Source organism: Trachinotus anak, unplaced genomic scaffold (genome assembly GCF_046630095.1).
Source record: "Trachinotus anak isolate AG129_WGS33_773 ecotype Australia unplaced genomic scaffold, CSIRO_AGI_Tana_v1 ptg000001l, whole genome shotgun sequence".
Taxonomy (NCBI): Eukaryota; Metazoa; Chordata; class Actinopteri; order Carangiformes; family Carangidae; genus Trachinotus; species Trachinotus anak.
Window position 1 is genome coordinate 23,988,982 of NW_027273852.1, and position 8,071 is coordinate 23,997,052.

The window sequence follows — 8,071 nt, forward strand, 5'->3', positions numbered from 1 at the left end:
CTTACAAACTCTGTGAACCACAAGTACACCTGCATTTAGAGAGTGAAGTGTTCTATTAGGAAAATAGGGAAGTATAAGCTCTTTAAGGTACAATAGTGCCTGACCATTAATGGCTTTGTAGGTGAGGAGGAGGATTTTAAATTCTATTCTGGATTTTACAGGGAGCCAATGCAGAGAAGCTAACACAGGAGAGGTGTGATCTTGTTTCCTGGTTCTTGTCACTACTTGTGCTGCCGCATTTTGGATCAATTGGAGGCTTTTTACTGAACTTTTGGGACATCCTGACAATAAAGAGTTACAGTAGTCCAGCCTTGAGGTAACAAATGCATGAACTAGCTTTTCAGCATCCTTTAGACACAGAATGGGTCTGATTTTTGCAATGTTCCACAGATGGAAGAAGGCTGTCCTAGAGACTTGCTTTATATGTGAGTTAAGGATAAGTCTTGGTCAAAAATGACACCAAGGTTTCTGACTGTAGCACTGGAGGCCAAGGTGATGTCATCCAGAGTCAGTATATTATCACATCGTGTATCTCTGAGGTGTTTGGGGCCAATTACAATAACTTCAGTTTTGTCTGAATTTAAGAGTAAGAGTTGAGACCCTCTCTCACACCTTTCGTGTATCTGTGTCTGTAAGCTACACAAGAATGTGAGGAACACTGTCCATAACTGTTGCACTCAATGCACTAACCAAACTTCTCAAGTAATTACTTTACACCCCAGCTAAGGTCTGTTTTCCTCTGTGCTTATGTTTTACTGTCAATCTCTAATGGTGCTGAAATGCCACAAATTGTAATAACTGAACATAAAGCATTTGTATATCATTTCCACTGTGGTCTCTGGTCCGCTGCTGAACTTTAATCCTTTTTTCAGAATCACATGTATGTGAGCACAAGCTTTCAGCTTCTATCCACTCTAGTAAACAGCTGGGACCATGCTGTATGTTTAACTATAACTACTCCTCTACGTATTAGTCAGTTAACTTAGAGTTGCTGAGTCCTATACTATTGGTGGAGAGATAACTTAAAATGAATAATTCACACTAAATTTCAAGACTGCCATGGTGAACTTGCTGTCATTGTATTGCTCATCACTTTCCTAGCGATGCATACACTTAACAATAAATATTTCCATACTAACAAATCACTGACACCATTGTCACCAAATGATAATGGAAGTGAAATGTTGCTCACTAAAAGAAACTACAATTACTAGATGGCAAAATGAATGTGGTGCTTCTATGTATGACCCAAATTACATATTGCAAAATACTTCAAACATTGTAGCTATGACAGTAAGAACTGATATGAAAGTGTGTCACTTGATGAAATGCTGTAGTCTTCATAGGATGACCTGTGACTGGAGAGCCTGGTGGAGGAGCATTTGCTGATGTCATTTCTAAGATATCAAACATGAATCTTGGGTCATGATTCGACTGTTCCAAGTCCAGTTTTCAAATTCTGACCTGTACAGCAACAGATAACAAACATGATTAGATATTATATTATAGTACTGAAAATTTCATGCTACTATAAATACCTGCTCATCTGCAATCCTTTGAGCATGCAGATTTTCAAATCATTGAATGTCTTCTTCTCTGAGACTCCAGGTTCTTGTCCAACCTCCTCGTCCTGTTCCTCACACACTGCTTTTGGCTCTCACCTCTGCCTTACCTCAAGCCTGAGCCTGGCCTCTGTGATCTGCAGTGCTTGGCTCTGGAGTGTACTCTGAATCAGAGTTGTTGTAATATTGTAGTAATTGTATTTCTCTCCAGGCCTATGCACACACACACACATTCACGGACACCTCTTACATGTACATATGCAACTCACAACCCAACCCCATCCCACGCCTTCGCCGCTTCCTCCCATCCAGTGCGGCGGGCGGGGTCCGATGGCTGCGCCTTAATGGCAGCGGCTGAGGCTGGCTGCCTGTCTGCACTGGAATCACCTCCTCCCCCCTTTCCCCCCTCCCCTGGAGCAAATTGTCTTGAGTCATTGTGTTGTAAGATGTGTTTGTTTATATATGCTTATGTTGCTGAGGTTTTTTTTCCCGAATCCCACACTGTACCCCCCCCCCCCAGGAGTATAGTTTGGGTTCTGTTATTTTTTTCTCCTCTCCTCTCCACTTGTTTCCCCCCCCCCAAACATTCAGATGTTTTTTGTCATTCCAGTTGATGGTGGAGCTTCAGTCTGTTTGCCTTAACGTCGATCAGTCGCTCCGTTTGATTTATTGTAAAGAAAAAGTTTAAAAACCACAGAATGAAAACTGTTTTTGTTCCCGTTTTATTATTGAATTTATTACTGAATGTTTTATTATTAGTGAATGAGGCAATCTCCACTACGCTCCGGTCTCTGTCTTGTCGACTCCAGTCCAGTCCAGCAGTGCGTGGTTGTGTGTTTTGGGGGCATGGCTGTAGAGGGAAGCCTGAAGGGAGGGGTGGAGTTTTTTGGTTGGATACTTTCAAAATTTAGCTTAATCAGGCTAACATCTCCCAGATTACCTTCTCCAGTTTTGAATGTGAAATGGTTGTAATCACTGGGTCTTTTTATTCTAGAGAGGAGGAGACCTCTGCCGAGAATTCAGGTAAAAACCAGGTAAAAACCTCCTGAACGACTGACACTGAAGAAATCCTAACTGGGAGAAGCTTACAGCAAAGATGGCGAAGACAACAACTCCCATGAGTTCTGTCCCATTGTTCTGTTCATCTGAGTGATCAGTTTCACTGAGTTACATCCCAGATGAGAGGAGCTTTGCTTTATTAACACTGAAACAGAAATCTCCCCGAAACCAAAGGGTGTTAATGTTGCACTTACTTTTCCTGATAATTGTAGCTGATGAACAGCTTAAAGTTTTGTGATAGTATGTTTTTTTTTCTGATTCTGTGTCTGGTTGTTTTATCCATACCACCCCCACAGTGTGGCCCCTACATGATTTTTTATGTAGAAAATTAGTCGAACAATTGCCAGACAGACAGGCCAGTTTGGTTAAAATACTCCAGGATGTAAATCTCCTCACAACAGCAACATGATTATTTTTCAGTCACAGCTGACCAAAGTGGGGTCCAGGACTGATGAGGAAGGCTGAAAGCCTCAGAGCTTCAAACTCAGCAGCACAGTGACACCTGGTGGTTGTAGAATATACTGCAGGCTGAAGCACAGCCTGCAGCATGGTACAAGTACAACTACAACTAGAGCTATGTGGATGACACTGAAGCTTGTTGAAGCTTGTGTCACTCTGTGTCCAAGCTTATTTCTTATGAAGAATTCCACTGGATTGTGATCTTTTGTGCCATGTTTTGCACCATTTTATTTCCATCAATGCACATTTAGCCTGTATGCTAATGAATCTGTCCTCCTCTGCAGCTGTATGATTGTACTGACAGCAACTAGGAAACAAGATCACATCTCTCCTGTGTTGGCTTCTCTGCATTGGCTCCCTGTAAAATCCAGGATAGAATTTAAAATCCTCCTCCTCACCTACAAAGCCATTAATGGTCAGGCACCATCGTACCTGGGAGAGCTTATAGTTCCCTAATTTCCCAATAGGACACTTCGCTCTCTAAATGCAGGTCTACTTGTGGTTCCCAGAGTTTGTAAGAGTAGAATGGGGGCCAGAGCCTTCAGCTATCAGGCTCCTGTCCTGTGGAACCAGCTCCCAGTGTGGGTTCGGGAGGCAGACACCCTCTCTACCTTTAAGATCAGGCTTAAAACTGTCCTGTTTAGTAAAGCTTATAGTTAGGGCTGGCTCAGATATGTCCTGACCCATCCCTTAGTTATGCTGCTATAGAGCTAGACTGCTGGGGGATTCCCATGATTCACTGGGCGCTCTCTCTCTCTCTCTCTCTCTCTCTCTCTCGATTACTTTATGCCATTAACTTTGTATTTTTTTTCTCTCCCTTTATACACCAGTGAGGTACATTACTGTTTTTTATCATCAAAAATATTTTGTATCACAGGTTCTTTAATTCTATCGACACATAAAGTATATATTTAATATTAAACCTGTGTTTTTATTGAACACAAGACTGAAACAATACAAAAGAGACAACGAATAAAACAGTTTCACTTTACTAATCAGTGATTCGCCAATGTTCTTCTTTTTCTAACTCTGTCGAAAATTCTTTTTTGCTTGGAAAGGTCCCTGACTGGATGAAATGACTCAGAACTATATAAGTGGCAGCCATGATAAGAGGTTTGGATGATTTCATTGATAAGGAAAGGAGCTCTAATGCTTCATATCTTATCTCCTTCCAATGAAGGAAAGGAGAAAGGAAAGGAGAAAATGCTGTCCCACCCTTGCCACACCCTTGCCACAGCAACATTTAAAGCGATGCACCATTGTAGTTTAACCCCTGACCCACATAAATGTAGAAACATCTGAGAATCTGTTTTGTGTTTGTGACACAATCCAAAACAAAATCCTTGTCTGAGCTCCACATCCATAAATGTAGATTCATTCTCTTTAAATCTTTCCAGATTTCTAGTTACATCATCATAACAAAATACTATATACATAAATGTAATTTTACTAAATCCCCTCCCATTGTGTAAAACACTAAAAATCGATTTTCTCCGCTTAACAAATGTGTAAAAAGGCCAAAAGCATCCATATCAGGAAACTCATAATAATTTAATCTAATCTCCCTGCTCAGATCCTTATTCTGATTTAATTATTATTTTAATGGATCAACTTTCTCTGCTTGTCTTTTCCTTTCATGTTTCTTATTTCAGCAATTCAGTCCTGTTTGTTTCTGTGGTTTTGAGAGGAATATTTATCATCTATGTGTTATAAATAAAACTGGCTTCAGTTCAGTCAGATTCTCTCCACTTTACCGTTGTCTTTTCCTAAGTCCTCATGAATTGTCCTTTACATTTTGGTTAGGAACTTCGACTGCAACTGCCTTCTTCTTCTTCTTCTTCTTCTTCTTCTTCTTCTTCTTCTTCTTCTATTGTTTTATGGTGGTTGGCAAACAACATTTGCATGTATTACCGCCACCTTTTGAAATGAGAGTGTGAGTGTGTGTGTCTGTATTAAGTTCATCAATATCCTGTATTAGATTTTGTTCATTTAATTTTCCTTCAGTTAATACTATATGTGCCTCATTTAACTTCTTCATATTTCCACCTTCCCTCTCTCTCATTTTGTTCTATTTCCTTTTCTATTCCTAAATCCATACATTTTGAATCACGATCACTACCTATCGTGCTCCCTTTGAAACCCTCCCTTTACTTTCCCAGCCAATGACTAACCAAATTCACCCTCGTTCCTGTTCCATCATTTGAACACACCACTTCCTTTTCATCCATTAGTTCCTCTAAGATTTCTCCATTTAAATCTTCCTGTTCACCCCACACTCTGCTATGAGCATTTAAGTCCCCACACCAGTTAATATTACCGCCCCAATGTTCCAGTATTACTTCTAGCTTTCCTTTCTCTAGCTTTTTTTTTTACATGGGTTATAATAATGATTGACCTTCTTTCAGTTCTTGTACTGTCATTAAGTGTCTATTGTTTATACCTTCTTGAATGAATATAGCACACCCTCCTCCATTTCCATTGTATCTGTCCTTGCATGGCATGGTAGTATATCCTCTGTAATGACATCCAGAGTGGATTTGAGCCACGTGTCCTGAATGCATATGACATCTGGTTTTGTTTTTAACTTCTCAATATAGCCTTTAAACTGACCATTTGCTGTCAGACTTCTTGCGTTCCTCTGCAGTATCAACATTATAGGATATCAGAAGCTGCCTCCGTCCATTCTGATTTTACCATTTGAATGTCGACTGCCTGCTCCCTGGCTGCACACCCTCCATAAGCTGCTGCGTGGTTTCCTCCACAGTTATGTCTAGCTGTATCATTATTACCACATTGACTGTAGCAAGTGCTTCTCCACATCTTCTGTATCTTCATTTCCCTTTAGCCATTAGCTGTGTGTCCATATCTCTGGCATTTATAGCATCCAACCGGGGGAGGAACATGGCCTGACATTTACCCTCATGCTCATGTGCCCTACCATCACTTTTCCAGGAAGCGCCTCGTCACTGAATTGTAGCAGCACTGACTCTCCGTCAACCTTTTCCCCGTTCCTGAATGTCTGCAGCCGTCTAATTCCTCCTTTCAACACTTTCCTCCAGATTTCCTAACGGGGGTTCCTGTTCTCACTCCCCTAACTCCTTTTCGCTCACCACAATCCTTTTTCCCACAATTTCTGTTTTACATAAGGTTTGCAATTTCATAGCTTTATTTCTTTGTTCAGCAGTTTGGGTTGCTGAGAGGGGCTGGAGGGTGACAGAACCAGGTTCTACAGTGTTTACTTATACATCACCTTTCAGTAAAAAGACAATATTTAAAGAGCAAAATAAAATAGATGGTAATGATTGGTTTAATCAAAAGCACACACGTACATACAGAGTGACACATACATCTGTCAGATCTGCACCAAACTGTACAAACTCAAAGATCGCAACACCATTAACACACCCAGTTTTTACATTAGGATCCAAACATTATGAACAACATCACAATGTTTAGGAAAGTGATGAAATAACATCCTGGATTCCTTGGCCCATGTGCCTCCCTCAACATAATTTTCTTGTGTTTCAAATACATGGGCCAGACATGGCCATCAAACAGGCCGGGGGGGTCTGGCACCGAGTAGTTTCTTGAGCACCTCCTCTTTTTGCATTCTTCATATGGGATGGAAATAAAGTAACGTTGGTTCAGCACGTCGATCAAAGGTCCATAGGTGTAAAGCAGGAAGCCCTCCACAATAAGGATATGAGTCTCCTCCTCCTTAGGGTCGGACTTTGGAACGATCTCGGTATCCAGGGTGTTATTAACGCCATGCGACTTCTCAAACTTTACTGGGTTCTCCAACCATGCGTAGATGGTGCTCATCATGGCGTCCATGTCCAGAGCAGTAATGACATCATACTGCTTAAAGCCATCTTCACCAACTTCAATCTGATCTTGGGGCTTGAAGAAGTCATCCTGATGTACCACACAACAGTTGGGCAGGTTCTTGATCAGTCTGTTGGTGAGGGTGGTTTTCCCTCCATTGGTTACGCCGCCGATGCCGATGATATACTTCATGATTTCGGATGGGTTGGTCAAAAAAGCTTGCAGGAAGATGTCGCCGAGAGTTCAATAAAACCGGTCCGGGAGGTCAGTGATCAGACGGGAAGAAAGCTTAAAAAAGAGAAGGCTGCAGCAGGAAACGTCAACTACTCGATTCCTCCATGGCAGCTGAGTTGAGTGAGTAAGGTAAGAGCATAATAAAAGGTAGCGACAGAAAAGTCTGCAGCTTAAACAGAAGTAGGGTTGGAGCAGACCAGTTTGACCCAGAGATGGTGAAGGTGGATGTTATCACAGAGATGGTCTGAAGCTCAGTACTGTCTCTTCATTAATCTTCATTCACTTTCATCCTCACTGATGTCCTCTGTAGGACCACAGTCACATTATCTCTCTGCGCCAGTGACATATTGTTTTTGGGTTGTCTGTCCGTCCCATTCTCATGGACAGATATCTCAGTAACACCTTGACAGAACTTGGACTCAAGGTTGAACTGATTAGATTTTGGTGGTCAAAGGTCAAAGGTCAAGATCGCAGCCTCACAAAACATGATTTTGGCCTTGTGAAGGCAATATCTTGAGAACACAAGGGAATCCCTTCAAATTTCACATAAACGTTGACTTGAACTGAGGGAAGAACTGATTAGAGTTTGGCGGTTAAATGTCATGTGACCTCACAAAACACTTTTTAACCATCACTCAAGACTTCACAGGGCATTATGACAAACTTTCACACATGGTTTATATTTGATATGGCTTGATATGACAAGATGTAATCTAAAACTAGTCTGAGTGGCGGAGGGATACAGCCACAAGGTGGTGATTCCAATTTTTAATCATCTGAATTAGTGGCAGCATGAAGGTGCTGAACAGAGGAGGATGGTTGTCGAATGGACTCACTCTTGATATCAATAGATTTACCTCCATCTTTGTCAGCGGTGGAGTCACTGAAACACAGGTTGGTTTTAGTTTCATCTGAAAAACAACTTGTAACTG

General features: G+C 41.3%; 1 pseudogene; it reads right to left on the bottom strand.

Moving 5' to 3' along the window:
• Positions 1–6,482: 6,482 nt before the first annotated feature.
• Positions 6,483–7,239, bottom strand: LOC139625156 (nicotinamide riboside kinase 2 pseudogene; annotated as a pseudogene).
• Between the last annotated feature and the right edge of the window lie 832 nt (positions 7,240–8,071).